Here is a 9,656-nt window from a genome sequence, read left to right on the forward strand (position 1 = left end):
CAAATACTTACTGGTATATTTCATTTCCCTTGCTTATATAGTTCGTTTTGCATAGGAATCAAAAGCAAGAAATGGTCTTCTAAGAAAATGGAGGTGTGAGCAGAAGGGAAAGTGTCTGAAAATAATGAATTACAACATCGTATTCTTGTGTTTTTGCTACTGATTACTCTCTCTCTGTCTCCCTGCTCCTAATAAAAAACTTGAAGACAAAATTAAAGACCATTGTGATTTTTAAACCATCTGCAATCTATAATTCTGTATAGTCCATTGCAGGTGATGGGAGGTTTGAGTGCATCAGGTCCAGTCCCTAGAGTAATTCAGAGCAGCTGGAAAAGCCAATGGAATCGGAGATTTCTAGGGCATAAGAAAGACTTTTCCTTGTGATGCCCCATACAAAGGAGGTTAGAGAGGGGTTGGTGTGGAGCCACTGCATCGCCTGGAGATTTTCTGTGCAGTGCGAGAAGAACTGGCCGTGTTTCCTACCAGAGCAAAGCAAAGCCTCGGAGTTAGATCACGCCATGATCTGAGATATCAGCCGAATATATTTCAAAAGTACTTCTCGAATTTTTCCAGGAGGAGTCAAATAGTGTTTAAATGGTCCAGGTTACCAAATACTCAAGAGAACGGCACTGGGAGTTCAGAAACAGGAATTTCTATTTCAATATCACAACCACAAAATGATAGTGGATGGGTTATTGACATGAGACTATGGCAGGAGTTCATCAGGTATATTGTATAGGTTATACCTGTTGCTACAAGCAGCAGGAACTTCTGAGGAGTGTAGGAGCTAGAATGCCTCAGCTACATCGTTCTATCGTTTCTTTTTATCTGCCCAACTGACAAGAACCCATGAACTTAAAAGGTTCACATTCTTCAGCTCAGTTAGTACAGTGCCTTATGATATGGTTATACGAAGAAACAATATTTTCTATAATCTGATGGTAAAAAAGAAAAATAAAATTAAAATAAATATTTCCCCGTCAGCAATGGAAGTTATTAAATTAACACACCAAAGGTTGCACCTTCTAATGAGTGCTGTCAGACATTATTTTGTAAAAGAAAAATAGGTCAAAATACATTGTTTTTCCTTTGGCCAACTCAGCCCAGCATAAGAAAAACCTATTAATGTACATCATCAAGCCATGTAAGTCAATATTGCACCCATATAACAGAAGGTAAATAGATTATTTTGTTTTACCATGCTGAAAGCTTTCGTGGAATAAAACTGGAGAGATCTAAATATTAATAGATTCGTTCAAGTGGAACAAAAGTTACAAATCATTAGCTGAAGAAAGCTGGCTTCCAGCCCACATTCTATAGGGGCACGAGGGAAGAGCAGTAACTGGGCTGTTAACATCTACAAAAAGGCCAATATTTGTATATAATTTATTTAGATGAAGTGTGCAGAATGTTTTTATTTGTTCTACATCTCGCTGTCTCACCTCTCTATGAACTCCCCAAACCCAGATCTACTCCAAATGCCGCTGCTCCCCTCTTCTGCACACTTCCCTCCAACGTGTTTGCTTTGGCAACTTTCATGTTCTTACAAACAATTCTTCCAACGATATCAATCACTCTTGCACCCAAAGAGAAATACTGTACACTCAATGCGATGACAAAATGAAACATGTTTGAAGCAAACCATGTGTTCTAGTGTGCCAGAGATTATGTTATTTGCTCGAGGAACCTGGGTAGAATGTGTTAGGTTTCCGTTACTCCTGTGATTGTAAATTTTGGAATTTATGATTTCAGAGACAACACAAATACCTTTTTATAATGGGATAATTTCCAAATGTGAAATCTACCAGGTATTGCATGGGGGAAATTTATTGGAGAATAGCAATTTTTTTTCGAATGTTGTTTGTCTTCGGATTCTTACAAAAACTCCGGCAAGTGCTTCTGAATCCTGACAGGAGCGTGTGGGTGAAGGTTTGATTTAAAACTCCTTTTCACTTTCAAATCTCGGGTGGAATAGGCAACCAGGGTCAAACCGAGAAGCTAGTGGGCTCATCAGTGCAAGGATAGGACACCCTTCTGTGCACTTATCACGCCAGACTTCCGAGAGGGATTCCAAGCTTTTACACAGTGGGAATAGCCCCGGGTCTCCCACCTCTCCTACGGCCTGCAGGAGAAGAAACCAGTCTGTAGGGGCAGATCGTCAGCAGCTGATGCAACTTGCCAGACATCAGCAGTTGAGGATTTGCCCCCACAGTATATGGACTCAAGCCACAGCCTGGCTCATTACTTACGGCTTAAGGAGTGCTGCTGCCTTCCTCAGCAGAGGGTTATCTCTGGGCGTTTGAATGGTGGCGGAGGAGCTAGCTTGTGATGCGTTGGATTCGACCGAATTTTATGGTACAAAAAATCGTCAATTAATTTTAAAACCAGCTTTTGTGTCACTTAGCAGAGCAGAGGCTGCCTGAAGATTGTGTGTGGAAGATAGGAAAGAGCTAGTGGTATTCAGTGAAACGTTGTCTATGGTCTTTTCACTCTCTCCTTGACTTGCGTAGGTGGCGGAGGGCGGACATATCTGATGCAGCACCCACCTTCAACATCTGTTCTGCAAGTCAGTGGAAAGGCACATAGAAGAAGGGTGGAAAGTGGCAATGCAATGCAGTTATAGGTATCGTGCATGCTCTTATTGCCACAGCACCTTGGCTTTGTCTCAATATTATTCTTCCCTATGGTGAATTTTCTATGAAATATTGGTGTGAACTTTAACTCCCATCCAGGAGATCACATATTTCATAAAGACTAGAATCCCGGTGAACTAAGCTTAACGAGCTCTTGTCTCCGTTTGTTCTGGGTTGAAATTAGATAGTCTGGAATGTTGTGTGTATCCCACAAATTAGAAAGTCTCACACTCTTGGCATCTTCCCTCTGTAGACCTCAAGGAGACGTGCATGATGTCCCCAGTTGTACACCTCGCTCACATATTGAGGCTACATTTGGTACTTGTAGTCTCTGAAGTAGAAAGGATTCATCTTTCAGTGTAACCGAGAATTCATGAATTACCTATCTAATGTCCATTTGTTCTGTTGGATTTAATGAGATATGATTAAAATCCTGGATTTTTTTTCACGCCTGTTTCTAAAAAATGGTCTGGGATGGACAAGTATAATACCTTTCCTACACGGAGAAGGACTTGGCCCATTAAAAAAGTGGGCCACTCTCTTCATCCCTATCAGTTTATCACCAAATTAGTTTATTCGTGACCATTATGATTTTATGTTGTTATTTCTCTGTATTACCTTAGCTCCCAGGAGCCCACTGTGCCAGGCGTTATATAAACACAGAACAAAAAACTGTTGATCTCTGTATTCAAACCTAACTCCTTGAGTAGACCATTGTCACCAAAGCCTCTTTAAAATGTTGGTCGACCTTTTTATAAACACAGGATGACAGAAAACAGCTGAAGAGAACATGGTTTATCAAGATCCCAATAAGATATGATGTAGTGTTTACATATTGTGTTGCTAGGAGTAATTCAGTATCTAGCAAGACTTGCAATATGCTAGAATATTAAACTCGTTTCTGTCATGAGATCTTTCTGTTTCAGGGTGTCTCTCTCTCAGGATATCTTTCTGCCTTTTGCCAAGGCTGATCGAGTCTTTTAGTCTGGAATTCTGATTGGACCTTGGAGAGATGTAATGGGGAGAGAGACAAACAGACCTCTTGAGGAAGGAGGTCAAATGTAAATGCGTCTCCCATATTTTACAACGACCTTTGTAAAAATCTCTATTTCATGTCAAGATTATTTTTCTTAGTGACAAGTGTTTTGCTCTTTTTCCTCTTTTCTCTCTTTTTACACAATGACCAAAAAGCAGAGGAGAGAACAGACATACACTAATGAAGACTAACCTTTTAGAGGATCAAGTTTTAACTATTGATTCCATTTCATGAACCAGAGTAGATAGTTCCCCTAGTCAGGGCGGGCAGGCTCTGTGTCTGTTTGTTTTTTAAATTACTATAAATCTTATTATTCTGTTTCCATAATATTTCCTATACTGCGATTGAAGCCCAGTCCTCCTTACCACAAGAGATGTTATGATTGTTTGGTTAACACAGAGAGAGAGCCTGTTCTTTAGCCATAACAAGGGGATGGCTTTGTCTCCCAACAGGTGACTTCAAATATCATAGGAAGTTTACTATTGGGTTTCATTATTGTATCATTTTCGATTTGGGCACTGCTTTTTTTAAAAAATGAGGTTTACTATGTCCCTCTGTGAATGATAATTCAGTGGATACAGGCATAGTTCTGGTCTGACCCTTCCTCTAGCCCAGTGGTTCCTAAACTTTAACAACCTATGCTGGGGCGGCATGCCTCGGGGGGCACTCTGCCGGTCCCTGGGAGGGCGGCAGGCAGGGTGCCTTCGGCTGCATGCCTGCGGAGGGTCTGCTGGTCCTGCGGCTTCGGGGGGGACAAGCGGACCCTCCTCAGGCACGCCTGCGGGAGGTCCACTGGAGCCGCGGGACCGGTGAGCTGCAGAGCGCCCCCACGGCATGACGCCGTGCTTGGGGCAGTGAAATGTCTAGAGCCCCCCCTGAACCTATGAACCCCTTTCACTAAAATGTCTAGTCTCCTGAACCCCCTCCTAAAAATGAATATTTCCAGTGATTTTCTCCTTTACCTGAGTATAAATTATAAAAGCAGTGATCTTGGGAGTATAAAATTTGTTTTATGACATGCTTATTATACACTTATTATTAATCATTACAGTATTTTATTACATTTATGAAAACGGCAACACTCTTCCAAGATCTTACTTTGGTAGCTTGTATCACTTTGAATAAGTCTGTTTATAAGACAAGGCTCCTATGTTTCATCAAGGAGTATCAGATGTGAAACAGCATGAAAGTATTTAAGAAGCCAACTCGGAGTTCCTCCTACATAAGCATTCAGGTCTTGAGCAGTTCAGGCAAACACGTTACAACAAAACTTAAACTTGTTCTTCATAATAATTTAAAAAACAATACCAGCTGCCTATTTAATTTAAAAAACAGCAAAAAAAATCCATCTCCCTTTCCATTTTTATAAGGAGTCTTGAAGTTTCAATCTCCTCAGTGTGATAGACATGCTTGCTTTGAGCTGCTTAGCTCTTGGAAGTCCAGGGGCTCCAGGCTGCTGGCCCCATGCTGCCCGAAGTCCCTAAGGGACAGCTCTGTCTGCCATTAGGGAATTTTTTCCAGAGAACCCCCTGTAACATTTCACAAACCCCAGTTTGGGAACCATGCCTATCTTCTGAACTTGTATGAGACAGTACAGTGGTGTGTCTGTGGGTCCACAGGCTTTGTCACTTCTCCTAAACCCTGGTCTCAGTTACACTGGTGGAAGTCTGCAGTAATTCCATTGAAGTTGACAATGACTCCAGATTTCCACCACTAGGGCTGCAATCAGAATCTGGCCTCGAAGGGTGATGGCATATGAGGACCAAAATCGCCCTACTGCGATGCACAGGCAGGCTATATGTGTCTGCAGACCATATTCTCTGGCATGTTTGTTTTATTTTGATTTAGAACAAAGTAATTTTATACTACTGAGTAATATATTGCTGAAGTGTCACCCGGCCAGTCACAGTATCTGCTTTCTACTGGGGCCCAGGAATGTAGGCCTTGCTTATTGGTGAATACTTCTGGCATTGGCCCATGCAGATATTGCTGTTACCATGCCGCAATGGGCCTGATTTTGATCTGGCTAACATCAGTTTTATACTTCAATGGAACTACTCTTTCAATTGAAGTAAATGAGAGCGGAATCAGGCCCTGTCTCTCTTAAAGTGCAATTATATTTTTGAAAGTGACTGGAGGTGATGTCACAGGGTTCCATGTTCCTGTGTCTCTGTTTCCTTAGCAAACTGGCTGTGTTCAAAAGTGAAAAGAAATTTCTGCTATTTGCCAGCTCTGCAAATTCAGCCTGAGTTCTGAAGGTCAAGTTGTGATATTTCTGGCTCAGTAAACAAGATAATCAGTAATGAAGATTCTTCAATTAGAACTTACATCATCAACACATTTGTTAGCTATGAGCCACGTTCTCCTGTAGTTGTATTGATTCTGATGTTAACAGAAGTAAAAGGTAGTACAAATTTGCTATTATCTTTAAAGTAAGCAGATGTGTCTCTGACAGGAAGCAAAACTGTTGAGTAAGTAGGTGTCCTAATTACACAGTCAGTTTTCTGATCCCAAACACGTTTAAAGAGAAGATCATACATTTCCACAGATCTAAATTTTCAACCTGTATGAATCTCATCTGGGAAGTGGTCAGGTTATGCAGTGATTATTACAAATGAAACAGCTCTGACTGAGTCAGGCAGGTAAAGAAAATATGCTGTAGGCCATAAAAGCCCCGAAGAGTGCTTTAATGGTCTCTGATGACAGTGTGGTTATGGTGAGAAAAGAGATTGGAAAAATTGGAGCTCAGCAAATCTATTTCCTGTTTGTATTTAGAATAAATACCTTTTAGTTTTCTGACAAAAATGGGTTGATTTTATATCTCCTGTTGGCACTATAGAAACAAAACAAGAAGATTATTTTATGGCTTAGGCATTGATATCTCACCACCTAGTCTGCAGTGAATATTTAATATTCAATAAGTTAGAATATGGGCTTGGTAGAGTTGGAGACCAAGCTTTTCAAAAGCAAGGCATGTAAAAGATTGAAGAGGATAAGTGTTCGGTATGTTTTCTAAATCAGGCTTCTTTTAAGGTAGACAACAAAAGTGGAGGCACGTACAATCACCAGGGTGGGGTTATTTGTTTTTTTTTTTTAAATCTCGTCTTTTTTTTAAATAAAAATATTCGTGATGATCATGAGCTTGTTTTAACACCCCTTTAAACACCTAAAGCCAAAGAACTGTACGTTCCATTATGTATGTTTGTTTCCTAGTCAGCGGCTGAACAGAGGGTAAATGTATGTTTTGTCTCTCAACCAGCACTCGCAGTCTCCTTTGCTTTCGGGAACATATGGTTATGGGACAGTGAAATGTGCTGGAAAATGCCAAGAGAGATGTGCTTGTGAATGTTCATTGCGCGTCCCAGAGAAACATCTCACGAATGATTGATCTCCGGCGTGATGGCAGAATAATCCCAACCACATTTGGTTTTATAGCACCATTAATACCGCAGCCTATATTGTTTAAGGGGAAGGCAAAAGCCAAACCAAAACCTCGTGAAAATAAATACTCATCAGCAAATATTTTGATTTAAGAACCTAAATTTTAAAAAGAAAATAATAATCAGAAAGGAGCGGAGGGTACTAACACCCCGGCCCACAGGCCATCTGTGAGCGAGAGAGAAAGGAGCCGCCAGTGATTAGTCCGCCATGGTGTGAGACACTAGGAATAGACTCATAAAGTTTTATTTGCTATTATGTCATTTAGTGGCTCTCGTGATGTTGCAATCCACCCATTCAGTTAAAGGGTACGAAAGGGCGCGGATTAAAACCAGCCCCCCTGACGACATCTCACCCTGCCGAAGGAGATAGAGATCTTATTGTTTTACGGCTAAGAGCACTTTCCACGTGCGGCTATTAGGGAATTGACAATTGCACTGGCTTTCTCCTTGGCGTGTTTGGAGAGAAGTCTAACAACTGCACCTCGTGCAACAATATTTCCTAGCAGTAAACTACATTTTCCCGACCACGCTGCTTGTATCAACATCCGAGCGTTGTTGTGCAGGTTATAAACAACCCATAGAGTTCTCAGCTTTCTGGTCTGCGGGGCAGGAGGCTGGAAACCTTAAATGTCCAAAGCTGCCACAGTTCACAAACTGAAACCTCTATAAACTGATTTCCCTTAAACTCTTTATTAACTACCCCCAAGGACCATTACTGCTGCTTCTGCTCTTGCACGGCGGTGGTCTGGCTCCTCCACGAAGCACACATGCTAAACAGATTAACATGCTTTGGCTGACCCACACTTCACAAACCAGGGATAGAGTTTCTACAGCTCCATGTGGAAATTAACCTATATGTAGCAATGGTCAGCTGCAAAGAGGGAGATCCAGCTCAGACCAGGCAATCTAAACAACCCACCGTGCTCTGTTACTCTTGGCCTTTCCCTCCCCTGCTCATGACTAAATATTTATTAAAAAGAAGCGATTTCCCCTCTTTGGCTGGGGTTGGGCATGTATCTGGAAGAGCTTTATTTGTAAGTGCTTTGGGGGCAACTCAAAGCTCTTTACAGAATGAATAAAGCCTTGGCTGAATGGCTTGTTAAATCCTCTTGAAGGCCAGTTTAGATGTAACTACAGGTTTGGGACTGTTTGTGTGGCATTAAAGCTTTCAACCTCATTACCTTATTGTCATCTTCCCCCTCTTTGCCCCTCCTCGCCCTTCAGTTAAAAGTAAAAGCACCCGGAGGTGGAGCTCCTTACGGAGGGAGACAAAGCCAGTGTTTGGGATATTAACCCGCACCGACCGCTTCCTACGCTGTACGTTTCGGAGTTCGAGTCCTCCTTTTCCTCCCCCAATTTAAACTCTGCATTTTTAGAGGGGGGTAGCAGCCAAATGAAAGTCACTGTTGGCTTGTGTCATGAAGGGCTGTCATGGTAATAAACACACAGTGTCTCCTCCAGGAATTCCTAATCCTCCCTGTGTGGCTCTAGCCCTGTGGATAATATCATTACAGGGCTAAACAAATAAACAGTCTCTCCAAATCAAGCAGGAGGCACTGGGGACTACAGTTCCTCTCTGCAAAGAAGATACAAGTAAATTTACACTCATGACTTGGAGTCAGTCCAGTAGCTATGAATAGCTGGTCAGTTCTATAGCGCTGGCTCTGAGCTGGGAAACAGCGCTGACCCTCCTGCTCTGTGTTTGCTGCAATCAATGTGAGCTATTCAGGGCTGTGTTTTCCTTACTATCCTCCGCGGGGAACATCAAGGACCAGGAACACTTTTATGAACCCAGGCTCAGCGAAGACGCTTTTAGTACAAAGTTAGCGTATTAAACCCACTGACATGAATGAAAGGTTAACCTACTTCTGCCAGCCAGGAGTCCAACGTGATCATGCGATTTCCTGTTGTTGCCGCTGCATCGCGTTTGACAAACGCACTCACTCATGTCCTGAAGTCCACAGCCACGTTCTTTCTAAACCTGTTAACAACACATACACACGCGAATCCAGTTGCAATAAAGGAGATCCAGCCTAACCAGACATTTTAATAACAACCCGTCCATTCTGGTGTCATGCCGCATGACGTATTGGAAGGGCTGAGGATTTACCTCCTCCCCCCGCAACAAAAAATTCAGGAATCCAAACTTATCTGTTTGCAATGGCATCAAAACGTTCCATGACCCCGGGTATTTTTAAAAATACAAATTCCGCACCAAATTCTACACCTTATTTCAGTGCGTTGGTGTTCTATGCATTTCTTAAAGATGTTTTTAAAGCACCTAAAACTTCTGCTTTCAGGGATGGATGTAATATTTTTTTCCTTCTTAGAAAGCGTAGTTTTCTTGCCGAAAATTACCTCCGCCAGGACTCGGCTGAAATGTGATTTCTGCAGCTGAGAATATTTATAGCTATTTAGCTCCACTTAAAACCCTTTGATGTTTGGACAAACACGGGTGAAAGGTTTACACTTTCGACGTAGCTTATTTTTCTCTCTCTCCAATTACTAAAAGCCAGACAGGAGTAATTAAATAGTGTGTTTTTTTTA

General features: G+C 41.8%; 1 long non-coding RNA gene across 2 annotated transcripts; it reads right to left on the bottom strand.

Moving 5' to 3' along the window:
• Nucleotides 1-281: 281 nt before the first annotated feature.
• On the bottom strand, nt 282-9,451 carry LOC123373304. 2 transcript variants are annotated; one of them, XR_006580652.1, is made up of 3 exons: nt 9,337-9,451; nt 8,976-9,090; nt 282-479 (listed from the first exon to the last, which is right to left on the bottom strand). It is a non-coding gene; the product is annotated as an uncharacterized LOC123373304 (long non-coding RNA). The 2 variants fall into 2 exon arrangements; XR_006580651.1 differs by lacking the exon at nt 282-479 and adding an exon at nt 2,944-3,035.
• Nucleotides 9,452-9,656: the final 205 nt, after the last annotated feature.

Source organism: Mauremys mutica, chromosome 6, assembly GCF_020497125.1.
Source record: "Mauremys mutica isolate MM-2020 ecotype Southern chromosome 6, ASM2049712v1, whole genome shotgun sequence".
NCBI lineage: Eukaryota > Metazoa > Chordata > Testudines > Geoemydidae > Mauremys > Mauremys mutica.